This window comes from Desmodus rotundus, chromosome 1 (genome assembly GCF_022682495.2).
Source record: "Desmodus rotundus isolate HL8 chromosome 1, HLdesRot8A.1, whole genome shotgun sequence".
In the NCBI taxonomy this organism is placed as follows: Eukaryota; Metazoa; Chordata; class Mammalia; order Chiroptera; family Phyllostomidae; genus Desmodus; species Desmodus rotundus.
In genome coordinates, this window is record NC_071387.1 from 211,212,052 (window position 1) to 211,238,716 (window position 26,665).

Genomic DNA, 26,665 nt, shown 5'->3' on the forward strand with positions numbered 1-26,665 from the left:
TGCCACCAGCCAGCCAAGAGGTAGTTACCCATCTGGCAGCAAGTCCCCCACCTGTGCCTGCAGGGCCTAGTCTTCTGCTGTGCGTCCACTCTCGGGAGAGGAGCTGGGGGGACCGAGTGGTGGCACTGTGGCCAGCCACACTCCCATCAGCCAGTGCGGGAGGAGCATCCCCACCACCTCGAGACACCGACTCTCAGACCATTCCCACAGCTGGAAGGGCCTCAGGAAAAACCGCTCCACCTGCTTGCTCTGGAGACGAAGGACTGATCTGGGGAAGCAAATGGATCCAACAAGAGTCAATACGGGCAGAACAGGCTTCTCCCCCCCAGTCTGGACATCTTCACCTTGGACTGCTGCAACACACACCTGTTCAAGGTAAACACATGACAGGCACTGAACACGAGTGGATTTTTTCCTTCGAAGTATTGGTACGGCCACAATGTGCTTACAGCAATAGGCATACTTGAGTTGTTCTTAGAGCGTGAGAACGCTCTAAGTTGTCAAAGGAGCGGTGTGGCTGCAGGGAAGGAAAAGGCCCGGTGGGGTGGGGACACCGAGGTGGGCGGGTTAAACAGCACTGAGACAGCACAGGGTCAGGGAGGAAGGATGAGGCTGGACAGACAACCAGGGACGAAGGGGACGACGGATCAGAGAGAAGAAACACCCAGAAAATCCAGAGGAAGTTCTTTCATCAGTGAAGTATGAGACTTCTTAACATCACAGGCTTACAACGGAGAAATGGCCTCTGTCAAGGAGATGATTTACCAAGGTTCTCCTTCAGCCCCCACAGAAACCCCATGAGAGAGTCTTATGCCCATTTCACAGAGAAACTATGTCTACGAGAAGTGAGCTTGCCCGTGGTGGTCACAGAACAGAGACGGAGGGAAGCCGAAACTGGACACGAGGTGGACACCGAACTCCAGCGTCTGGGTGAAGGCTCCCCTTCCCCCGGGAGCAGCCACGGCGTCAACCTCAGAGGCAGAGCCTGCCCGCTCTGCTGCCTGGGAAGCAGAGCAGCGGCCTGTCACGGCATCACCACCTGGACACACTCTCGTCTGCACGCCCTCACCGTGGGCCAGGAGAATTACCTCCACCACGCCGGGGCCTCGCACTCAGGCCTGGGGTCAATCAAGACGTGATTGACGGGGAATGTCCTTCAGTTTGCCCCAGTGGTAAAAGGAAGATTGTCTCAAGGGTTCACCTCCCCATCTCAAAGCAGGACAATAATTTCTTTTCCTGCCTTGTTCCTTTTTTCTTAGAAAATATGTTTTTTAATACTGTATCTTCTCTTTGCATGTATAACATAATTCAGTTCAACAATCACACAGTTGTTTTTCCAAGGCCACAAGCTAGATTACAAATAAGCTTGTACTGCTGCTTATCAAAATATACAAGACAATCAGTGCTTTATATAAATCCACTTTATATGTTAAATTGTTTCTGAAAAATCTTTTTTTCTTTTTTTGAATTGTTTTTTAAAAATGCTGCTACAAATATTTACCGCATATTCTTCTGTTATATGAAGGGAATTTTACGAACAGCCCTGTAAGACAAGACGATGTCAGAGGCTCCTAGCTGCACTGTTTTTTCCCTTAAATATGGTACTGAAAATGTCCCTGACAATCAAACCCTTGTCACCTTCAAATCCATTCTGTTCGCACATGAAAGTCCGTTTTCTCTAAGTAGTCTATTCACCAATATGAAATAAAAAGTAAAGGCCACTTTGCAATAGGTCTTCTTTTACAAAGGAGTTTGGAAAAAAATGCTTAATAGAGAAGTAATTATTTTTTATGGCTTTTTTCAACCTTGTTTCAAGTCAGATCAGGTTTCAAATGTCCTGAAACGTAATTCAGTTTCAATTCTTTTATTCTCGTTTTTGTTAAAGTTTGACCTTATTTTCAGTATAATTTTGCTTTAAAAACTCAAATAGTTCCTCTATTAAAAATGTCACTAGACAGTCACATGTTGGGGAAATGCCAAAGCATTGATTAAAAGTTCAGATTCCTTTGCTAATTTGCTCTATTCCAAGGAAATTGGTTGGATATGTAACAATAACTTCTTTAGCAAGGACATTTTGATTTCTCTTAGGATTAAAACATAGCTGGAAATTAATTTCTATGATCTCTTGCGTAGTTTCCTCTTTTGCTCACAGCTTATTTCCTAATCCCTCTGCAAACTGTAACAGCAAAATCACTGATGTAATTTTTGAAAGTCCTAAAAGGACAAAACAGTTTTAATGGTTACCAGAAGTTGATTCTAACAGATTTTCACAGGCTTCGTTGATTTCAATAAATTAGTTATGATGTCAAACAACAGTGAAAAAGGAAAAGAAAGTAGAGAAGTGAAGAACACCAACAAGAAAGGCGTTTCCTCAGCGAGATGACTTTTTGTCAATGCTGTTTAAGCCAAGATTAAATTCGCTTTTCATTCATTTTCACGTTATGTTATGAACACCACCTTTTGAGGTGTTATTTTGAGACGTTTGCACTTTGTCTAACACATAACCCAAAATGTCCCACTTAGGGTGTGGCGCTGCTCGGACACCAAACCTTCCCCCCTCGGTGTCTGCCGTGGGGGCATCAGAGGCCATCTGGGCGGCTGAGAGAGGGTCGGACGCCAGCAGTCCCGTCACCGAGGACTAGGAGGAGGGTTCTGATGGTCATGGCTGCCCACAGTTTCTTGCCCAACAGGCAAGAGAATTCCCAAACTGTTGGTAAATGTTCAATCCAGTTTGCTACATTTCATATCTTCATAGTCTTGAAGGCTACAAATTTGAAACATTTTTGGGTGGAAGGTTTTGAAACTCAAGTTCCATTTACTCTTGGCCAAGCGCAGCAGTCTGGTTCCTAGGGTGGGACAGGGAAGGTCACTGTTGAAATAGCGTCTGGCGATTTCTCCATCACATAAAGCTCCCCAGGGGCGGGGCGGGGGGATGTTTTATCTCTTTAAAGTAGGGGTCTAAAATCTTGCTGAAAGGTGTTCTCGTTTGCTTTCTTCTGTTTTCTTTCAGCAGCCAAAGTCCAAGGTGTCTGGGGCTACAGTTTGAGCCTCGCTTTTCTTTCTGGGTAACTTCCGTTTGGTTGGTTGGTTGGTTGGTTTTGTTTCCCTTCCGAGTACACTGCTGCTTTGAAAGAACCTTAGCAAGAATAAAAGGAAGGGAGGCTTTGGGTAGGTTTTTACGTTATTGCTACACAACAGATGACCCCCAAACCTCCAGCTTCACGCCATACGCGTGTGTAATCTCAGCTTCTGAGGGGCAGGATGCAGAAGCAGCTTACCCGGGGTTCAGGCTCCGCATGTCGCCCGAAGACCCGTCAGCTGGTGGCTGGGCTGCGGCCCCTAAAGGGGAGGGTCCCCTCAAGCACAGCCACATGGCTGCTGACAGGCCTGGTTGCTGCTAGCTGTTGGCTAGTAAGGTCATTTCCTTACTGTGGGGCCTCTTAACAACACGGCTTGCTCCCCCGGAGAAAGTGATGAGGGAGGAGAGAGAGAAACCGCGCCCAAGACGGCAGTCACGGTCTTTTACCACCTAATGTCGGAAGGGGGGTTCCGTCTCTTGGGCTGACCCTCCCCAGCCTCACGGAGCACTGGGCACACGGCAGCGGGGGCCATTCCGGGAAGGCACGAGCCCCAGGGGGCAAGGGGCAGCACGGCCCGGCCGGACCCTCGTTTACATCTTACACAGCGACCCGGAGATTTCTCACGGCCACAGTGCCCGAGTGGAGACTATTTCAAGCCGTGGTCCCACGAGGTGCTCTTCCAACCAGCAATGGACAGCATTTCATTAGAACTTCAGCATCTATTTCCGAAACCAGTTGAATATTCTATTGGACTGATTTTCAAAAGACGCTGCAAGCGCTCCCAGGTAGAACCCTGCGTGGTCCAAGCAGAGCGACTCTGCGGACATCTAATGGTACACGAAGGGCTTCCTTTGAAAAACAACTACTTTGCTAAAAACAGTTAAAAATAAAGGTTTGCAACATGCCCTTCCTTACGCCGTTTTGCCTCTGTCGCTGTACACAAACATCCTCGGCCCCGGAAAACTGACAGTGCGGAGAGTGCCCACCATGCGGGCCCAGCCAGGCTGCAGGCGAAACACAGAAACCAGGGAGGCCGAATGCAGTGAACCCGGAGCGTCTCGCAGACACGAGGTCCGCGCTGCCGGACGACGGGCTCGGCTGTACTAAGCGCGCTCACACACGGATAAGTCAAGGGAAAATGTGCAAAACGCTAGAAACACGCGATGAAAGATGGCGCCTCCCAAGTGCGGCCAAACCGGGAACTCGCCGCTTCCCGCGAGCTCTGGAGGAGGGAGGCCTTCCGGCGCGACCGCCGCGAGCGGCAACAGGCCGGCCTCACCTGAGGGCGGCGCTATTCGCCGCTGGCAGCGCCCGGCCGGTGCAGCCGTGGGCCCGTCGCCACGCTGGCAGCCCACCAGGTGCCTGCATCTCTGTCGAAGTGGCCCTTCTTCACCCGAGTTCTCAAAACGCCAGTGTCGCACGCGTCTTCCAAACGAGCTGTGCGCGTTGCGTCCACTCTGCGTGGGGCCGGCCCCGGGCTCCGCCTCCCACCCTGAGTGGCGTGCCCGCGGTATGTGGGCCGTGAGGACGAGACACCCGCGCACCCCCGCCCCCATCGCAGTGTGTCACCTGCTCGCTCTTCCCCGAGGAAGGAGTGACGAAAAAGGCGACGCTGCGGCCGGCCGCCATCCTGTGTCACCCGGGGGCTGCGCCACCTAACGCGAAGGTGCCGCCGGGCTCAGCTGTGTCCGCCCCGCGACCCAGTGTGGGGACTGGGTGGTGGGGGTGTAGCCCGGTGGGAGGAGGCCCTGCTGGAGCAGGGCTGGCGGGCGACCCCAGAAGGCTGGCGTCCTTCCTACGGCAGGGCCCAGCGGGGACCAAGGGCCGGAGTGGTGCCTGCCAGCCGAGGCCCTAGAGCGGGAGCCACGGCAGGAGGGATGCTGCCCTCAGGGGCAGGAAGCCCGCCCGGGCCACCGGATGTGGGCTTCCGGCCCCCAGACCGCACGGCAATTAATTTCTGCTGACTAATCACTCACCTTGTGGTGCAGGATCCCCACGCAGCCAGGGGTTTGCTTTCTGCATCTCAGTGACCCGCCGTCCGAACACAGTACATGGAAAATTCCGGAAACGAACAATTCCTACGCTTGAAATTGCGCGACAACGGGGTCGCGTATTGACATCTCGCGAGGCCCGCGCTATCCCCACTCGGTGTAAGGGATGAAATCTCGCGAGGCTTGCTCCCTCCCACGGGTTGAGGATCCGGTCTCCGCTGCTCCTGCTCCCCTCGTGAGTTACTTAGCAGACTCTGCCTGCTGTCCCCGCTCTTGTGTTCCAGTAACTGTTTTACTGTTTTACTTAGACACGTCTCCAAAGCGCAGGAGCTGCGATGCTGACTACCCAGCTGAGCCACGGGAGGAGTCCTCGGAGCCCCTCCTTTCGGCGACAGGGCAGTTCTCCGCTCCCTTAGAAAACAGCCGACCTGCCGATGCTGCTCAGGCCGCGAAGGGCAGAGCAGCCTGTGCGCTACTGAAGGCGGAGGGAGCCCGACCTGGAGTGCCGAGGAAGGCCACGTGCGCACAGCCTGCGGTGCAGTGTGTTACCATTGCTCTCTGCTGTCATTAGGTACAGCTGTGTCTTCGGTGCCTCGTTTGTAACAAACTTGATCACAGGTGCGCAAGAGAGGGATGCACGGAACACACGGAGCAGTTCCAGGCACCCGCGGGGCCCGGCCACTTGCCTGGAGGCCAGGGCCCCTGCACTCCGGGGCAGCCCCAGGGCACCAACACGGAGCCCCCCTCTCCCTGCCCCAGTCCTGGGCTCAGAGTCCCGGGCAGGTGGACCCGCGCACCTGGACGGGCCTCCTTAGCAGGGCGCACAGCCTGCACCTGCCTTGCAGACCATGTCATTTTGCTCATTGATTTTTTTTTGTAAATTTTAGTTTCGGCTCCCCATGTGTGTAAAGTTGGGAGATTTCCCATTAAAATCTGGATTCCCGGCTTCACTTGAAAAATCATAAAATCTGGCAGCAAACTCAAACTTGGTAGGATCCTAATCCTCATTTCGGCACGTGATCGTCTGTGCCGTGACGTGTAGTTATTTGTATGCCTGCTTTTCCTCACTCACCTGTTCACCCCCTACCAGGCTCCCAAACCTTACTTAGCAGGTGCGCAATCACCTGGATTCAGCAGATGAGGCCTGTGATTTGCGTTTCTCGGGTGTCCCAGGGTCCGCATCAGAGGCCCCAGGACCACACTTTGAGAACCGCTGTCCTGCAGCAGGGCGTGGGGCCTCGCATCCACAACGTGCTCCATAAACTGGTGAGTTCCTCGAGTTCCTTCAGAGAGACTCAGAGCAGCCAATAGCTTTGCAGATTTCAAGTCCGCCTCTATGACGTTCCACAAGGTACGTCATCTCCTTGTACCCCCGGGCCGGCGCCCCTGTAGTGAGGAGAATGACGGAGCCCGTGTGCTTCCGGGCTGCTGTCAGTACTAAACGACAAGATGCGCGGAAACTACTGCATCCGGCAGCCGGTGCTCAGTAAACGTGGGCTGTTGTTTTACTCTTCGCCAATTCTCTTTCCCTAGTCTGTAGATGTGAGGCTGGAGTCTCCTCGTTATTTTGTAAAGTAACCCTTCCTAGGATACTCGCCAGTCTCTACAGCTACGCCCCACACATAACAGACACCAAGTCCGTGTGTCTGCAGTGCACAAATGAAGAAACAAGCTCACACGCATTTAAATTTCACGGGTCAAACAGGTCCAGCCGGGCAACCACGCTTAGCCCACACTTTATATTATAGAGACCTCATAATTACAGGCGTAAGCCCAGAAATGACTAGTCGGGCTAATGATTCCCCAGGGGGCATGAACGCCACCTCTGTGCCCACTTCCTCAGGGTCCCCTGCCCTGTGTGTGTGTTAACCCCGTGAACCAGGCCTCAGGGAAGGTTAAACCTCAGGTTACAAATCAGTTAGAAATTGCATTTATCTACTTGTGACAGAGAAGCCCCAAAATAATGACCCAAACACACAGAAGTATATTTTCTCATAAAAAAAAATTTATAAAGGAGGCAGGTCAGGGCTGGCGTGACAACTCAGCAAGTCTTCAGGGCCTGAGGTGCCTGCTGGCTTCCTGGTTCTCGTCTCAACTTGGGGCTCTGTCTTCAAGGTCACTGCCGAGTCTGGTAAGGCCGCTCCGGGCACTAGCCTAAAACCAACTTCCCAGCAGCAGTGGGGACCAGTTGGACAAAGGGCAAAACTGTCCTCCCTCCCTTTTAAGACGCCTTCCTGGAAGTCCCCCGAACACTCCACCCAAGTTCGGTGAGCCAAAGCCTGGCCACAGCCACACCTGTCTCAGGGGAGCTGCGGTCTCGGAGGGGCTCTGTGCCGCCCCAGGGAAGCCAGCTTCTGAGCGAGGGGTGAGCCCATGCTGGCCCAGAGGACGAGAGGCGCCTCACAGCTCGTTTGCTGGCTCTCTCTCTCTCAGCTCCCCTTGAACGACAAATCCCACATTCAGAACGTGTTTCAATATTTATTGAGTAGTTGCTGTGAGTGCAGGATCCGCTCACACGTTGGGGATGAGGCGAAATGCGTGTCCCAACCACATCTCAGCCCCGGGGAAGCCGCGGGCCGGGCAGCAGACCACGCGCCGCCTGAGCTCAGCTGTACGTTTGGATCACACGCCTCGGTGATGCTGGCAGTGCGGTAAAAATAAGTCTCTCCCAACAGCCTCTCATCGTGATTACAGTGTTCAAGCCTGCAGCCGAGGGCGGGAACGCGAGCAGCAGGGGAGCTAACGACACGTTGCTCCACCTCCTTCAAGGAAAGCTGACAGGGTCTGAAAGCACAGGACACAGCACTTAGCAGGAATCTCTCCGCCTTGTCCTCTCGCTCTATCTTTGACTCTCTGTCTCTGTCACACCCCCCCCGCCCTCCCAACTAAGACGTGCCAGGACCGCCGTCTCACTAAACCTTTGTGCTGCGTGTTGCGAAGCACCTGTGTGAAAACGTCCACAGAGAGCCGCCTCCGTCGAAACCCTCCACGCCACCAGCTAACCTGGATTTGCAGTTCCTCCCTGCTTGGAGCCTTGCAAGGCAGACAAAAACTCCTTTATAAAGCGGCTCGGAAAGAACTGAACTCTGAAACGATCCGGTCTCTGTGTTCTTTGTGTCGGCAAGCGATTTCCCAGCAAGGTTTCGGGTTTTGCAGCTCGCTTTTGTAGTCGCAGTGAAAGAGAGATAGTAACCTTGACAGTGAGTGGCAGCAGCACCCCAGCGCCCAGCTGCGTGCAGACGGGTCGCGTTACCTGAGCCTCGCGTTGCAGCCGGGGCATTGTGTGAAACTGGGTTCTGCTGTGGGCACCCGGGCAGCCTTTATCGAGGCAGGTCATTGCACCTGGGCGAAGCTGATTTGTTTTCCTCGTTAAGGGAAAATCTCCCCTCCCCCCAATGCAATTGCTGTTTAAAGTCACTTTGTGGATTTGTGAGGGGAATGGCAGGGGGTAGGCAGGGAAGTGGGAGATCTTGTAGGGACAGGAGAGAGTGTCCACAGGCTGAGTAAACTACCGGGCACTCCACCCCGGGGCTGTCCTGGGATTCCGTGGGTGCAGCCCGTGCCGTGCTAGAGCAGGTGGTGACTCAGGTGTGTGGCTGCCTTGAGCAAGCCCCCAGCGTGGTAGCGCTGGGAAACCGCTGGCCCACCGCCTCTGCTTCCCGGTGGTGAGAACGGATGCCCTCACCTGAAGAACTGTCTTCAGCTCTGAGGACTCTCGGTTGACTTGGTTGATGAAATATGAGCACCGCATACAATGTATCCTATCTAATAAATACCAGTGTTACACATCACTTCCTAACAGAAAGGCGTCCTTCACGCTCAGCTTCTGCTAGAAGAATTTCAAGGGCAGCGTTCCTGTCTGCTGCTGCTCGTGGGCCGTCCCCCCCCCCCACAGAGGGGCCGGAAGGTGCAGAGGAGGCAGCGGGCAGTGGGACTTCAGAGCCAGCCATGGCTGCTCAGGGGACAGGACCCAAGATGTGCATGAGTCATCCAGTCAACAACACTCAGTGCCAGCCGTATGCCACCGACGACACCGCTCCAGTGTGAGGCACTGCTCCAGGGGCTGCGCAGGACACGTGGGCAGGCTCCCCACCAGGCACTGCGGGCACAGAGATCAATAATGCACAGCGAAGCGTCCTAAGGTCTCTCACCCCAGCGAGGGCGACCCCACTGACACAGGAAGAGCTTCAGCGGGGCGGCTCAGGGCTCAGCGGAGCTGTGTGCCTGCGGAGTGGTCTGAGACCCACACGCGCTCAGGAGCAAAACCCAAGAAGCCCCAGTGGGGAAGGGCCAGGTGCTGCAGAAGGAGCACGGGAGGGCGGGGCCACCAGGAGACGGTTTGGGACGGAGCTGGTTTGGGGGGGGCGGGGCCGTGTGAAGGTAGTTGAACGTGGGGTGGGACCAGCCGCCTCGCCATCGGCGCTGACTCCAGGACTTCCTGTCTTTGGGACATTGGGCAAGTTTCCTCCGATGTAGAGCAGGGACGATGACAAGAACAACCACCTCTCACGGCTCTCGGAGGGCTCAGTGCGACGGCCCAGGCAGAGCAACTGCAGCGTCCCGGCACACAGGGAGAACTCTGAGCGGTGCCGTTGTCGTCGTTACCCGGGTTCGCTGTAATTAGCACTGTTCACTCGATTAGCAGCGGCTTAACCCGCGTACATAACAGGATAAAGAAGCCTGTCACCCCGGCAGGGCTGGGTCGTAGCTCAACGACGTGGAGGGCTTGGGCTCTCCGGTCCCTTTGGGTTTGCCACTCCCACGGTGTCCGGCACGTTCCCCTCAGAGTCCCAAGTTCCCTAGACAACAGGGTCTCGGACAGCAAGGTAAGTATGTGAGAGAAAAACTAAAAAAAACACGGGGGAGGGGGAGCTGTCTCCTGATGGATACTTATCTCCCAGGACACAAATATTTTCCAGAAGTAGCCAACAAGTGTCTTCTTCATGCCTTCTTGTCCAGAACTGGGTCACGTGACCCCCCAGACCCATCCCTGGGGAGAAGGATCAATCGCCATGACTGACACAGACCAATCAGGAGTCATTTCTGGGGCCCGGGCTCTTGTTTGTCCACGGAAACCACACTTCTGTCACCAAGGGGAAGGAGAGACGAGCTTGCAGCACCGGCAGGCATCGTCTGTCATTTCTGGGTACTCGGCTCACGCCCCTGATAACCGTGGAGACTTCCGTAAGAACAAGCAATGTTCCCTTTGCCCTTGAGGGCCTGTCAGCGGGACCCCTTTAGATGGAGGCTGCTCTGCCAGGCCCGGCCCCGCACCCACCCCGAGCCCCCAGGGTGCCGCTCCTCACCCACTGCCTCCAAGCGGCCTCGGCCACACTCCCCACGTAGCTGCAGCCCTCCCCCTTCGGGCACACCCCTGTGCAGCGCCTGGACGTGCTTCACACTCTGCATGGCCTCCCCACTTCCGCGCTGGTGTGGCTGGAGGGCCACACAGTCAGTCCGTGACCCAGACGCCACGCTGAGGGGCTCTGAGTGCCCCAGATGCCCAAGCCAGAGTCCATGTGTCTTTTGTGTTAAAAGCCAGGCACTTCCTAAAGTTCTTTCCATTCTCACCAAAAAGAAACCCATTAAATACAGGGTTCAGATAAAGGGAAGAGAGGGCAACGCAGATTAAGTGACCTGTCCCAAACCATCAACTGGAAACAGGAACAAGAGTCACTCCGTACGCGAGCACACACTAGTGGGCACAGGGGCCAAGCACCGTCCCAAATAGTCTGTGTGCATTCACTCCTGTGATTCTCTCAATTGCCCAGACAGGTAAGCACTTACTCACAATTGCTTTCCAAGTACTTTCTACCTGCCATTTTACAGACAAGAAAGCTGCACCCCCTCAAAAGCTAAGTAACTTCGTGTTCACCCAGCAAGAAAGTAACAGGTATTGTTTACAGCCGGTCTCTCCAATTCCAAAAGCCCTGTGTGGAAGCCCCCAGCCACCCTCCCCAGAGGCGGAATTGGACCCAGGCCCCTAACTCCTGTGCCCGCCCATTTCACAATCTCCAAACCAGGGACGGAACGGAACACCCCTCGATTTTATTTTACCCTTTTACCCACTGGTACTGTGAGGTGCTCCCCAGGTAGCTCATGATTGGCCTAGCTGTTCAAAACAAAGTTGGGAAATGACCAGAACATATTTAGCAAATTAGCCGCTCCCCTTCTTCCTTTTGAGAGTAAAGAGGCAAAGCTGCCCGATCTCTACTGAGTTTAAAGAAAAGGGCTTCTGGGGACGAAGGTTGTCAACGTTCACCCCAGCTCTGCTCTGTCCTCAAACCACACGTTCAGTGCTAACTCCCGCATTCAGCAAAATCGTGCAGTTGACTACCTCAGCCTCTGTAAGTTTTGTTACCTGCCCTGTGTGTTAGAAATAACCCAGCCAAAGGCTCTGCTACAGACCATGCAGAACTTTTCTCCTCTGTCCGCCCCAGATTCGAGTTTGCAGAGAGATTTAACAGTTGCTAACAGCCCCAGCTCGCCCCTGAAGGAAGCCTAGCCTGCTTCTCGGCCATTCTCACTCTCTCTTTCTCTTCTCAGGTTTTTCACACAAATGAAAATATTGAAGTCTTCCTAATTCTGAGCCCCCAATTCCAGCTTTCTGTTTGTGAAACAAGTTTTGATAGCCTAGATAATTGTCCCGACTAAGGTTCCTGTTAATTCACAAAACTTGCTGCTTCATCGTGCGTGCCTGCCCATCACAGGTGCACCTGCCATGGCACTAATTACATCCCGGTTTCTGTAATTATCGGGGACACTCTCTTTCCGTCTCCTACCACCAGCCCTGACAGGCAAAGCTGCCAGCTTTTCGCCCAGGTGGTGGCCCAGCACAGGGTGCGGGGTGGCAATGTGGTCAGTCCTCACTGTAGGGAGGTGGGGCCTGTGGACGCATTCATTTCAAAGCCCCAATCCCAGTTTTGCATGCTAATGCTGCAAGAAAGTTCTCAAAATCGCCATGCTCCTAGAAATTCCCCGGGAGCAGCCAGCCGACTGTGACTAAAACAGACCTACGACAACACTTGGGAAAGACCCCTGGGCACGTCCCTAACGTTGGTTGGGTACAGTTATGAGGTGTGGACAGTCTTGCTCTAGTCCGTTGAATGGACTGATTTTATAAAGCGACTGTTCTATGGGCCAATGGCAGCCCGTCCCCACCTTTCCCAGTTATTCTTCGTAGATCCCATCAAAACTACGTAAATCACAAGCACCACGAAATCATGGTTTCCCACAGACGCCCGAATCCGAACCACCCAGAGTGATTTCCGTGAACTCGGCTTCCTGGGCCCTGCGCCATCCCTGCGGAACTGGACTCTCAGGTGGAGCCGGAACCCTGGCGGCACACAGACCCAGTGCCCACTCCAGGGCGAGGACGCCGCTCAGGACCCGCAGCGTCCAACCCAAGGGCGAACAGCGTGAGACTGCGGGCATCTGCTGCAGCAAGTGAGGGGCCAAAGCTCCATTAGGTACGGGGTTACGTCGCATCCAGCCCCCCAGGGAAGCACCCCGGTCTCTGAAGCACTAACTGTGCTCTGACTCCGGGGTCTGCTACCCTCTGGGGCAGCCCGACCTGCCGGTTTCCCTGCCTGCTTTCTCTGGGAGTGGGATCATCTCCTCCTACCTCCGTGCTGGGGAAGGTTCACTTTATGTTTAGAAAACAATACCCCTTCTCCCCCTCTGCCCACAGGCCCCTACTTTTATCCCATCTCTGCTTTTCCTGTCAGGAAGGGAGACACCTACACTGCACCTCCTTTGCACCCATTACCGGGGTGCTGCTCAGCGGCAGGGTGCTCTCCTCTGAACCAGAACTGACAGCACCACCTCGCTTAGCGGAGAACAGGGACCCCGCGGTGTTACGGACAGGGCGGGTGTTCTTAGGGCTCTTTGAGTGGCCATGCGAATACCTGAGTCACGGGCAAAGGGGAACGCAAAGCACTTCGACCACTGCGACACAGAGGCTGAAGGCAGGTCTTCCCCTCTCCAGCGAGAGGGAGCATGGGCCCTGCAGAGGCGCTGATGGAAGAGCCGCCACCAGCTGCGGGTGTTCGCTGGTCTCCCGCTCAGGCCTTTCCTGCAATGGTGGGCGCAGGGGTGCACATTCAAGATCCAGAACTGAAGGAGTTAGAGTGTTTTGTTCCAAATACTCAGAAATAAGGTGCTCTCACGGAGCCGACGGCTTTTTTAAAAAGGCACAGAATGAATGAATGAATGAGAAGTAGGTCCTTCAAAGGTACAGAGAACACGTGTAGAAGGAAGGAACGAAAGGAAGGGCAGGAGGAGGGCGTCTCTCACTGCACTGGACTGAGGACACCATTGTGAGAGGAAGCGAGGCTGAAAGCCGGGTTCCACAGAGAGCCTCACCGACGGGGAGGGACCGAGAGAGGGAGAGTCCCTCCACTCCTCCACTTCTAGGGGGTCAGGGGCCTCCCCGGGCAGACTCCTCCCGTACCAGAGAAGAGGCTCTGAGAGGCGGCTTTGCAAGACGTGCGGCTGCTTTATGACAGCCACGTGAACGAAGGAACTTACCAAACTTGGTCGTGTCCACGCTCCGCCCAGCACAGAGAAGAACAAGTGTCTTCTTCCTGAGACCTGCACCATCCCAGCACACAGCCTGTCTGCGGCCATCGCCTCCAAGTCTCCCATTGAAAGGGGAAAAGTTGAGTAAATAACCTGCCGAGTGGGAAAGAGGAGTGTTGTTGGGAGAACACACCCATCTCACCAGGTCATCGGCCACGTTGTGGCAGCCTCCTGGGAAGGCTGGGGTCAGCCCATGGCCTCATTAGGAAGATTTTCAGTTGTGCAGCCCAGCTGATCCGTGGAGTCCAAACAGGGGGCAGACAGGTCAGGTGAGGCGTATTAGGGACATATCTCTGTCTTCCCTTCCCCACTCCTCCAAGAGAAATGTTCTTTGTGAGGAGCCCAGGGTGTAAATAACGTCAAGACCTCGGGGCCCAGACGGACTTCTAGTCCAGAACCAAGCACCGCCCCTCTGCTTGTGCTCTCGCTCGGAGCCGGGCCCAGGGCTGCGGGGGTCGCCAGCCCGCGAGCAGCCCAGGAGTTCACGGTACTGTGTCCCTGCTGTCCCCACCCGCCTCAGGCCACATCACACTTTGAAAATTGTATTTGGAACACAGGTGTGTTACCTTCATGCCTAGTGTACAGAATCTATGGGAGTGATGATTATCTTCAAGAAATTACTTCACCAAAATGATCACAGCCGCTTTATCAGCTGCTCTGTGAACCCTGACTTAAGAAAAAGAAGAATTCCTGGCTCAGAACCAAGCCGAAAGAGCCTGGCACAGCCCTCTGAACCCCAGCCTGAAGCGGCCCTCGTCAGAGACTCAGGGGCTTGTTCGCCAGCCCAGCCTCTGCAGACAGGCAGCCTCAGCGGGTGTGGCTGGCACGCACCGACGGCAGACACGCATGGCACACTCTGGGGACCAGCCTCTGGGGCAGCCACAGAGCACTGTCGCCCGGGGGGAGGGGGGTAGCATCCTCGAACTCTGCATGAAAGGTGAGGTTCTAAACAAGCTGAATGAGAGAGTATCTGGGAGCAAAACAGGGAGGGGAGGGACCTGACCACTGGTGAGTGTGGAGCAACCACCAGGTCTGGAGGCCAGTCCTGGCTGCAGGAGGCCGGGGGCCTCCCAGGGAGATAGCGGGGACCGAGACAGAGCCAAGCGTGGGCATCGGGGCGTGCCTGCGGGGGCACCGGGAAAACCTGGGGAGTCCACGGCAGCGCCACGTAAGACCAGCTGTAGACGGTGCTCACAGGCCCAGAGCGCAGCGCAGCGCACGGTCAGCCATCCTGCAACAACGCGCTTTCCGAGCATCCCAACGCCAGGTGGACGCCCTGCCCGAGCAGACCAGGTCCTCCGTGAGGCTGGTTCAGAAACTCGCCTTCCAGAGAGTAGGAAGCCAGCTCTGCGGGCCGCAGTGGAAAGACAAATGCTCAGTGAGATTTGGAGAGAAGGTTGTACCTACCCGTGATCCAGTTACCTCTTCCCAGCTCTCCTCCCCGCCTGTCGAGGACCCTTGCTCCTTACGTAAAAGGTGAGATTACCTTTCTTTTAATTTTCTTTTTCCCTATGTGTTTTTTTTCTTTAAAAACAATTCTATGAGAACAAATTAAAAGTTGTGCATTTACAGAATATACAGAAAAATACAAAGGAGAAAATTAAAATCACACCTAATCCTGGATGATCACCGTTAATCTTTCTCCTTATTAATTTCAAGTCTTTGAATTTTCCTTTGGGTTTGTTCCCAAACTGTCCTGTGATCTGCTTTTTTTCACTCATTGTCGTGAATCATATTCTCAAGCCATGAATGTTCTTTGGAGGCACAGTTTTTAAATGACCACGTAACACTGTCCTTCCCAGGCTTCGCCAGGCTGAGTGCAGCGCACTAAGTGGGACAATGTATGGATTTCCCCCTCATAATGTGACTTAGAGCCATTTCCGTTTGATTGCCCCCATTCTCATGCGCTTCTCTATTGTTCTTCGAGATCAGACACTCTAAGTGCAGCCAATTACATGTAAGACGCGGAGACTAAGAACAGAGACCGATGTGTTGGTGCTACACACTCCTTCAGACACCGAGGCCGGCCGCATTTCTCAACACAGCCCTGTAGACCTACAGTCAAATAAAGTTCACCTCCTATAAAGAAGAGAATGTGTGTTTCTTACAATTCCAGGTGTCTCAACGGGCTGGCGTGGCTGTGCCATGACCTGTGCCGGCGCCGTGACCTCCACAGTTAGCGTTCCCTGCCAACGTCAGAACCCTTCTGTCCCGTGCCCTCGTCCAGGCCCACCTCGCTGTCCTGCGCTTCACAGACACAGCAGCTTTTACAGAGGAAGGCAAGACCCTCCCCCAGCAGGAAGATTGTGCTTTTTGGCCGTGGTCTGGGCCTCCCCCACCCCCACCCCGGCCACTTCTCCAAGGTCTGCCTGTATTTGTTAGCTTCACACCATCTGGCCGCTGAGAAAAACCTGGGTAACCGACTACATTATCAGGTGGAGCTAACGTTCGAACAAGGGGAAGACCGAACAACCAAAACACTTGACACCTTCCTTGTGTCCGCAGCTCCGCGCTGCTCGTTGTGCGGTAGGCGCACCCTCAGCTTCCCCGAGTGCGGACCCGCTGAGACCCAGCTCTCCTTCCAGTAGGAATCCCTACAAAGCAGACCACAGGGTCCTCACATTCCAATCATTCTTAGCTACTAACGACCCTGTGGTGTTCCCGGGGCAGGGCGTGGGGCGTGGGCGTGGTGAAGAGGCCCCAGCAAAGGTGAAGGGAGACACGTGGCCTTACACACGCAGACTGCGACCCTGACACGGCCACGCACAGTCCTAAACCGCACACCACCTGCAACCGGGCTCGGCTCCCTTCAGCCCGACACAGTTTCAGACCCCCGAGAGCGCACCTGGCCAACGTGTACCTTTGTAACGGGGAGGTTGCTTCTTCCAGGAGCACAAGTCCACACATAGGTCTGGACTCAACCGGAAGAATGGAGTTCAGCAAGGCCACGCCCCAGGAGCCGGGTGCAATTCAGAACGATGGCGAGCTCCCTTCCAGGTGTCAGGAGACCTCAGGGGCGTCCATGAGTCCGGCTGCTCTGAGCCAGCCCAGAGAACCACTTCTCACCGTGAAGCAAACCATCTGAAAACCATAACAAAACAGACCCAACCATTTGAAAACCAGAACAAAACAGACCCATCGTAATGTCACTGGGGAGGTCGAGCATCGTGGGTGGATCAGCCCTGGGTGGATCGGCTCAGTGGATGGAGCGCCAGCCTGTGCACCAAAAACATCATGGATAGCGGAGCCGGCCAGGGAGACGCAGACTCACGTTGCTGAGCAAAACCCCACCACGCAGCAGCTAGAGAACACGGTTCTTATTCAAAAGAGAGACATAAACACATTCAGAAGTCCCGGGAGGAAAATCCCTAGATGTTTACTTAGAAGACAATTTGTCATCTCCTTAAAAAAAATACACGCATTTCCGGGTCCGTGGACATTTTCACACCGACGTAAGCACTTTATCCAATTTGCAAGTGCAGCCGTTTCTCAGACACTGGTGGCAGAATGGAGAGACCCCGCACCTCTGGGAGCGCGGAAGCCTGGAAGCGCCTTTCCCAGCAAGGTGCATGCCCTTCAGAAATGCCCACCAGGCAAGGCCCGCAGCCGCTTTCATTTTCCAGTGTCTTCACGATAACCTTTGCACACTTCGTCAGCTCAAAGCTTAATGCTTTTCACATCACCCCTCTGAGCAAGGCAGCGTGTTGTAGCCACAGAAACGTCCCTGTGGAGCTGAACACAAGGGTCTTGCTGGCAGCCCCCGCTGGATACAGTCTTGGTTTAAAGGCCGCAGTGAGACCTTGCGTGGCCCAGGGAATTAAACCTGGGCTTCCCGTGGTGCCTTGGCCGACACGGCTCAGCACACACGGAGTGAGCTGCGGTCAGGTCCGGGATTCCATCACGAGCACACGTCGCCACACAGGCCAGAGACCAGCACCTGGGGCTCCCTGCCGAGAAGGTCCCTACACACCTGCGAGGGTTTTCCAGCTGCGCAAGGACACAGGTCATGCCAACGGCTGCCGTCCGCGGAGCACTTTGCTTTAACCCGCCCCCTCGCTGGATTCTCGGTGCTGCCAGTGGGGAGAGTCATACCTGGGACTGCAGGCACAGGCCGCTCGCCTGCGTGGGGATGCGGCTGGGAGAGATTAAGGGCTTTAGAGCCCCCTCCAAATGTCGCTGTGTCTGTGAGGTGTTGTTTTTATAAAAGAGTGACCCCTCCCCAGCACCAGCCGCCATCCTACTTTCCGTTTCTCACCCACCCTCAGGTCTGCCACCCTCTGGCTCGGGAGGTCTCTCTCACGTTTTGGAGCTTGTCCCCCTCTCTGCCACACAGGCTTCCAGCGGAAGGGGCTCCACTTGGCTCACTGCTGTACCCCACTACAGAAACATAGTTGGGGCCCAGTGAACATTTGGTGAATAAAAAGGTGGTTAAAAAAAAAGTGCCCAAAGCTACAGAGCCAGTGATCGGTGGGCCAGTATTTGGATACAGAAGTGGAACTTCTGAGCACACACTTGCAACCCTTTTGCCATTTTGTTTTTCTTTCCCTCTGAGGAATCGGTTTATTTCACATGCAGGCATTGTGCAGGAATCCCAGGCCACCCTTGCTTTTCTCTGGGCTGACTGTGAGCAGCTTGCGTGAAGGATGCAGAGGGGTGGCACATGGGCTGAATCCCGGCCTGGCTCTGTGCTCAGCTAGATGCTTACTGGCTCTCTCCACACCTCGCTCCGCCAACAAGGCATCTTCTTCCTGCCCAGCTCTAACTCTGTGAGTGTGAGTCCTCCGAGCAGACGTTTACAGCAAGGCACAGAATCCCCAGGGGTTCTAAATGATGGCATGAGGGCAGTAGTCTCCTGGCCACTTTAATTTTAATTGAATTAAATTTAAAAATAATTATGTATGTTATACCTCACATTCTTCCTGTCCAATCCCTGCCAAAAAACAAAACAAAACAAGAAACAAAAAACAAAAAAAACCCACAGAACAAACAAGCGAGCAAAAAAAACTGTCTTGCTAGAAAGCTCTGCAAGAAAATACACAAAAACGTTAACAGAGGTGGTCTTTGAGACTGGGCGATTTTTTTCCTTTTTACTCTTCTGTATTTACCACAGTACTTTTGTAAGGGAAAGATACACTTTATTCTTAAAATGATTCTAAAAAGAAACAAAGACGTATCCTATATAACCTTTAGGCAAATAGAGTTGAATCAAGAAAGCAATACTTCACTTATTGTAGTTCTTAAGTGCCATTTTGTCGTAGGTACTATAGTACTTCTCAAAAAGGGTTTACTCTGTGCAGTGTAAAATCAGCAAGCGTCCAAGGGAAAAGGTCCAAGGTCACCAAGGGAGCAGGCCAGAGCTACTGACGAGATGGGAGACGAGACGAGAAGAAGGGAGACTCGTGTTGCCGTGACCCGTGGTGCCGCTCACCTGGTCTGTAGATGGGACGCGTTGCTGGGCTCCATCCCAGCAGACACGAGGGTCCACTTCACCTTGAGTCAAGCCGAGGGTTTGGTCCGATGGGGACCTGTGTCTACCTAAGGTCAGGCGTAATTCTGCATTTGGAATTGGCCATCTTTCCTCCTCCCACTCTGGGGTCCCCTGACCCTCTCGCGGTCCTGTGCCCTGGAGCCTCTGCCCAATCGGCCGGGGCTCTGGGCCACCTCCCCAGCTTCCTCCGGGTCCCATCCCCACAGTGGCCCATTGTGCCTCCCTCCCCAGGGCCGGGCCTTCTGCCGCCACGGTGACTGCCTGTTGACTGGGAAGAGTCTTGCTTTCGCCTCATTTTACTGAACAACAGGCAGCTGTGAGCCGGCTGGGCCAGCCAGCCAACCCCGATAAAAGGAAATGAATGAACAGACAAAAGCAAAGTAGGTTTACAAGCAACTTACCTTTACTCATTTCATGATCGTTTCAATGAGAAGGCTCAGACGTTTAACGACATGATTAATAGCCCAGGAAGCTCCCTGTCTGGACAGAAGGCGCTGGAGCCCCGGGGTGAGAGCGCCCAGGAGCGACTTGGGCACGGCGGGGCGTGAATTGTACATTCCTTTATGGACGGCGGTCACGTCCCAAATCCTGGCCCTCCTCATGAGTCTGCCTCTAGAGAGTTCTAGGTGTTGTGTTGCCCCTGAAGGAGCTGCCAGGAGGCGTGGCACGGCTCTCCCAGGGCCCGCAGCAGGTGTCTGGCTCCTCCGCTGGGGGCTGGCGTCTGCTTCTGGACTCGGCACCCACCTCACAGACGCCGCTGCTACACTCTGTACACGTGTTTCTGCACGTGTGTGTTCCTGTGTGTGTGTATGGGTACTAACGTGTTTCCGTACAGGTGTGTTTGTGCATGTGTTGGTGTGTGTGTCCATGTATGTTTCAGTGTGTGCCCACATGTTTCTGTACATGTGCCCGTGTGGTTCAGCACAGGTGTGTCCTTGCATGTTTCACTGTGTGTCGTGCTTCAGTGTGTTCACAGATGTTCTGCACATGTGCTCACGTGTGTGCTTCAGTACAGGTGTGTTTGCATGTGTTTCCATGTGTGGGTTTCTGTGTTTCTGCATGTGTTCATATGTGTTTTGGTGTGTGGTCGGGCGTGTGCTTCTGTACGCATGTGTTTTTGCTACTTGTGTGTTTGTCTGCTTGTGTGCTCATGCATGTGTTTCGGTGTGTGTGTTCATGTATGCATTCCAGCACACACTTGTTTATTTCTACCATTCTCTGTGTGTTTATCTCTATATGTCAGTACACATGTCTTTGTGTGTGAGCATACACACACACATGTACACACACATGTCAGTCACAAAGCCAAACACAGAAACGCCACTTCAGTGTGGCACCCATGTTGGACCCCACTTTAGTGACACCCGTGGGTGGCCGGTCCTTGGCGTTACAGCACAGCGGCATGCGGGGGGCGTCGGGCTGGCCTGAGCCTCCTCGGGAGGGTTCGACCCTCGCCTGAGGGTGGGTGGGAAAGGGCCCTCAAACCCTGTGTGTTCCCCGTCAGCGAGCACTCGGGTGAAAATTAGTACTCTGGACTCCACTGTCCACACGGGGCGCGTGGCTCCTGGGCGCAGGCCTGGCTTCCACCTCCTTTGTTGTCAAGGTTTGTCCCCGGGTTGTCTGGGGAGCCCCTCCAAAGCCGGAAGGCACCTACTCAAGACCAGGGATTTGGGCAAGCTGCCCCTCGACACCTGTGGGTGAATCCCGGGGTCACACCTGCTCCTGGCCCAGAGCACCCCGATCAGCTTCTGAACAAACGCTTCCTTGGCGCTATTTCCACTGTCCGGTCTGAGGCGGAAAGGGTGGTGTTGTTTTGTTTTACAACATGAGGGGAACTGGGTGCCTTGGAAACAGTGTCCAGCCCAGACCGTAGGCCAGTGGTTTTCAACTCGGGCTGCACGTGGAATCATCTGGAAAGTTTTAACAAAAACTGATCAGTGCCAGGCCTCCACCCTCAACACCCTGACTTCATCTGCCTGGGGTGGGCATAGCGCCAGGTGGCCCTCCTTCCAGCTGAGCTGATGGCAGCACTTCTCACACTCGTGTGTGTGTGTGCGTGCATGGGTGTGCGTGTGAATCCCAAGGACCCGACCAAACGTGCAGGCCCTGATGTGGGGTAGGTCGGGCCGGAGCCCCAGGTTCCAGGCTCATGACGAGCTGCCAGGGGACACCCATGCTGCTCTCTGGCAGCCGCGTGTGGAAGTGCCCGACAACGAGGGGAGTGCATCAGGAGAGCGGGTCCCACGGCCGTCCCCTCCACGGGGTGTTGGGGTGAACCCTCCCGGCCCGGGGAAGACACTCCCAGACCCCACCCTAGGGCTGTGGCTCTGCCTTAGCCGTCTGTCAAGGGCAGCAGATGTTCCTAAAGATGAAAGAGGTCACCTTCCAGGCCGGCTATGAAAGTGAGCCATCGTTGACGGCCTGTCAGCCCTCAAGTCAGCCAGAGACACCCTGATGGGGACCCACGAGTGAGCAAGCAAGAGCCGAGCACTGAACTTTAAAGAAAATGAACCTGCCTTTGTTTCTCTTTGGCTCTGCGCTCGCTTGTGGGGAATCTCCTTAGTCAGATGGTGAGCGGGCCGTGACGAGGGACCCAGGAGGGAGAGCCTTGGGTGCAGAGCGGCTCATCAGAGTGTGCCACTGTCCACCGATCCCTGCAGGCTGAGCCTCGGTCGCTGATGGCCACACGAGTGAGGTCCTCGTGCCAGCAGTGTCCCTCTCTCTGCCTCACCTCCCTGCCTGGTCTCTTTCCCTGGAGAGAAATGACCTCCAAACTGTGTGGCCTCGGCTCCCTGTGGCTCCTCAGCCTCTGCTGCCAGCACATCCTTGTTCTCTCTCCTCCCGAGCTCCAGGGCCGCTTCCCCACCTACAGCAGCCTCCTTCACAGCCCCCACATGCAAGTCCCCCGCCAAGGCCCATCTCTCTCGTGAAGCTCCCCCACGCCTCACAGGGTGCTCTGGGGCCTCACGTGTTGCCTGTCCACAGCCGTGTCCACCCCGTGACTCCGACTTGGTATCTTGTCACCAGAGTGCGGTGCTCTCTGTCAACCACCCTGTGGCCTCCCGAGGGCGGGGCCGTGCCTGTACACTCTTGGGCTTCCTGTGCCCAGGACAGGCCTCCCCAAAGAAGAGCTGCTCGGGGAAGACTTGTCACCTTGGCTGATGAAGCTGAGATTCCCAGAGGCAAGGTTCTCGGGAGTTTCCACAGAGACAAGACTTCCCACCACGGACAAAAGTCCCCGTCCCCCAATGCCCTCGATCCCGCTCTGGTCCAGGGTGTGTGCCACCCCGGGGCACCAAGCCCGATATTTCTTCAGTCTTGGCCACCTCCTGCCCGGGCCGATCCCGGGGCTGGGATGTGCACCCAGTTCAGCAACCTAACCCTGGCGCAGCAACCTAACCCTGGCCGGTGCAGCGCTTGCTCGTGGCAAGGAAGGCGAAGAACGGCCTCAGCAGCCTGCTGCTCTGAAGAGAAAAACAACAGGGTGTGGTCAGGAGAAGCGTGGAGACCCAGCCAAGCAACGCATCCTGGAGAAACCGCTCCTGCAGCCGGACGAGCAGGTGCGGCCACCCCCAGCCCTGCGGGGAGCTCTGTCCAGGGGACCGCCCCCGTGAACGACCCAGGGACCAGCTCCGCGCCGCCCTGCCGGGGGATGCGTGTCCAAAAACACGGGTGAGACGGTGGACACCGCAGCTGTGACCGGCAGAATGCCCCGTGGGGACGCTTTGACACGGAGCCCTGCGGAGCAGCGGGGGAGCCTCCGGGGTGCAAGCAGCCCTGACACGCGGCAAGAAGAAACCCACGTGTGCGCTGCAGGTCCCCCGAGCTCTGCCCCACGCCCAGTGTGCAGGATCTCGCCCCTTCCTCCCCCGGCACTCTCGGCCTTCACGGGGCCTGCTCAGTCAGGCTCTGTGCTGCCCAGGGCTCGGGGCTGCCCGGACCCTCCCCCACTATCTCCTCCCTGTCCTTCCTCCCACCTTACAGCGCAGGCTCTGCAATCACACTGCTCGTCAGATCGGTGCCGGCCTGCACCGACTTTTCACAGCAATCTGCAGCAGGCGAGGCGTGACCTGAGGCCCGGCCCTTCCCTGCATCAGCCTTGCCTTTCTCTCGGAGTGGCAGCCGTCCATCACCCCGAGCCCGGGCGGCTGAGACAGCCCGGGCCCTGGAATGCCGCTATCCCCACCACTGTTTTCCCAGTTGTCCGCTCTGTTTATAAATTGCCCATTTATAGAAATCCAGCACCTGCTGTGAACCCCTCGCCCACCAAGTGCTGGAGCGCATCTCAGAAAGGGCCGCTCCCCAGGCCGGAGTTGGGGTATTTGCAGAGGAATTCTGAGGGAGGACATGCTCTGGAGGGGAGAGCCGGCGAGTCATTCAAAGGAAGCATTTTGCTCCACTAAACGGGGGAAAAGAAAAAAAGGGAAATCGTTGTTCTCTTGGGAGAGACTGTTACATAGCTTTTTAGCTCCCTTGCCAATACTGCCACTTAGCAGAGAACACCACCTGCTCCCCCAAAACTTTTGTGTAAAATACATTTAAAGACCTTTCCAGGGCAGGAAACCCAATATATCACTGAGCTGATTGGTTTTTTTTTTTCTTGCCAAGTATCTGGTTTGCAAAGTGCCAAGAATTAATTCTCAACATCCCACCCCTCCCCCATTCCAATACGCTTCTGCTCCTTTTGTCCTTCGCAAGGCAAACTAAAGTCGATGGCACACGCAGAGAGCTCAGAACGTTCGCAGAGTGTGCCTCGTGGTTTCCAGGAGGTCAGACCAGGGGCCATGGCGGACAGAAATGGACGGCGACCCTGGGGACGTCAGGCAGCCTCTTGAGGCTCCAGTCCTCCCCACAGTAACCCTCCTCAGCTGTAAGACCGGCGCCCTTTTAAAGCCGCGAAGGAAACCCCAATTAAGACCACGTGGAGGAGGCAGCTGGGTCGAAGGGGTGGGGGAGGACATTCCTGGCCCCCAGCTCGGCGCTCAGCCAAACGGGAGGCACCATGTTTTTATTGGAGGACTGGAGGCTTACTGTTGCTTCTAAAACAATGCTGAGCCATCTGGGTATAAAGCTGCCCCCACGCAAGGGGCTGTTACCACGGGAGGTCCCCCAAAGCTGGGTGGTGGTGAGACCCGGCAAACAGAAGCGACCGGAGAGACAGAATTAGCTGACATGAAATTAAATACCCATGGAACTACAAAGGCTTGCTGGGGGGTGGGGGGGAGTGCGGGGCCGTTGGGGGGGGGGTGTTCCTTTCCACCGACCAGGGTCGTCGTCAGCATCCCACTCAGGGGCAGCGCGAGCGTCTGCTGCAGTTCACAGGAAGGACGCCAATCTTAGATCACAGAGGGGCCCCTTGCTTCTTTTCTAAACGCAGTTGCATTGAATCTGTGACGTGCTCTCCAAGGGGAGCCGTCCTCGCCTACTTTCCAGTCCCTGGTGGCCGTGGGTTTGCCAGCCAGGATGCTTCCACTCCGCGTGGAGCCGGAGCCGGGCTCCGTGGCTGGGATGGGTGCTGGCCCCTACAGCAGAAAGGGACGGGCCAACTGGGCGCCTGCAAGTCCCTGTGGAACACAGGGTCGCCCCCCACGACCCCCTGTCCTCACTGCCAAATGCCATCTGGAGGTGCCAATAGCTAGGGAAAGCAGCAGCCCTGCTCTCTGCGGGGCTGGGGTCCACAGTGCGAGGGGCGACGTGGGTCTAAACCCAGAGCCTGCTTCCAGAAATAGAAAAGAGGAAGGCTTTGAAGCCGGAGCAGGGCCGGCAGTAACTGTCCACACAGCCGGAGCCAGGCAGGAAGCGGTGCTCAGGGGCACCTGGGGGCAGCTCTTCCCCAGGGCTCCACATGCAGCCCCAGAGCAGGGGCCCTCAGAGACTTCCTTCAGCGCGGAGACAGGCATGGAAGTCACCGTCCCGCGCATCCCCAGGGTGTCCCCGCGGGTCTCGCCCTGTCCCAGGCTGGGCACTCTGCTCACACTAGTCCCCCACAGAGCCTCAGCAGGAAACGAGCGGCTGAGCACGTTTGCTTCCTGTTTTGCTTCTGATAATGTCACATTGCAACGCAACCTAGCTTTTGTCCTTTTCATCTTTCTACGGTCATGAAACTCAGTGCAGCGAGCCCGTGAAGTCTGTCTTTTGCCCTCCGGGGCTTCGAGTGGCGTCCCACAGAAGGTGTTCCAGTTGGAAGGGGCTCCTTGGGAACACAGGGGGAGGGGAGCGGGGGTGGCCAGCTGGAGAGGCACCAGGGGGACGGTCTGACAAGGAGATGGGGCTGGTGGGGGGCGTGAGGCAGTCCAGGAATGGAGGACAGAGAATGGAGGGAACGTAGACACAAGGGAGCAGCGGAGCCTCTGCTGGGCATGAGCCCCCAGGAGGGGTCCTGGCTGCCGCCCCGCCTCACTGGGACCTCGGTGGGTGCCCGTGGGCAAGGCCCAGCCTGTGCCACCCCACACTGGGGCTCTGAAACATACGGGCAGGAGGTGGGAAGGCCCAGGTGGGGAATTTCAGAATTGGGGGGCCCGTCACAGATCCTTCTGGTAGCCTGCAGGAAACCCTGTTCTGGATCATGCAGCCTTGCAGGTGGGTTGGGGGGAGGGTGGTTGGCGACCTTTATTTCTCCAAAGCAGCCACACGTCGGGAACCCCCAAGGAGAGGGTTTCATCCCTGGTCGGCTTCGTGGACGCACGTCCTGCTGTTCACCTGAGAGAGCGTTGGGTCCATTTCGTCTCACGAATGACTTCCGGGCGGTCACAACCTGTGTTTGCTTGTCGGGGTCACGACCTGGCCTCAATGCGGATCACCGCGACTGGGTGTCGTGCAAGCCCAGCCCTCCGCCGCCGAGAGCCAAGTGCCTTTGAACTTCACAGGACGAATGGCCTCCACTGCCCCATCTCAAAATTCCTGGATGTTTCAGTGAAACAACTGGACTTCGGCCACAAGGAGAAACAGAATCACCCTCACCATGCAGACAGGTTGCTTTTCCAAGGTCATGGCCTCAGTCCGCCCATGTTGGGTCCGTGAACGGCATCGTGGAGAGCAAATGTGAAGTGGGCAGAAACCAAACTCTCATAGAAAATTGAGGACCGAGAAAAGAAACTGGAGAATGTGGCATTGCGTATCTGTTGTCGTTACAACCCCCGTGACTGCGAAACAGTCGGCAGGTAGCGGATGCGCCGCTCTGGTGGGGGAGGCTGGTGAGGGGTGGAGGGCGAGCTACACGGGGCATCTCTGGGCTGCGGCTCAGCTCTGCTGCAAACCTAAAGCCGCTCTCAGAAACGAAGCCTGTTAACTCCACACAGTCAATAAAGCGGCCACCATGGACACACAGAACGGACCGGGGCTGCCAGGCGGTGCCGGAGGAACGGGAGAAGGTGCCCCAAATGGCACAGACTTCCACCTGGCAGCACGTTTAACCGTGCGGCCCGGCTGCGCCGCCCAAGCACCCTGCTCCTCCCCGCGTCTCCCCGGGCCGGCCTGTGCCCTATACCACTGGGTCTCACCTGTCCGTCCTTGACCCTAGTCTCTCC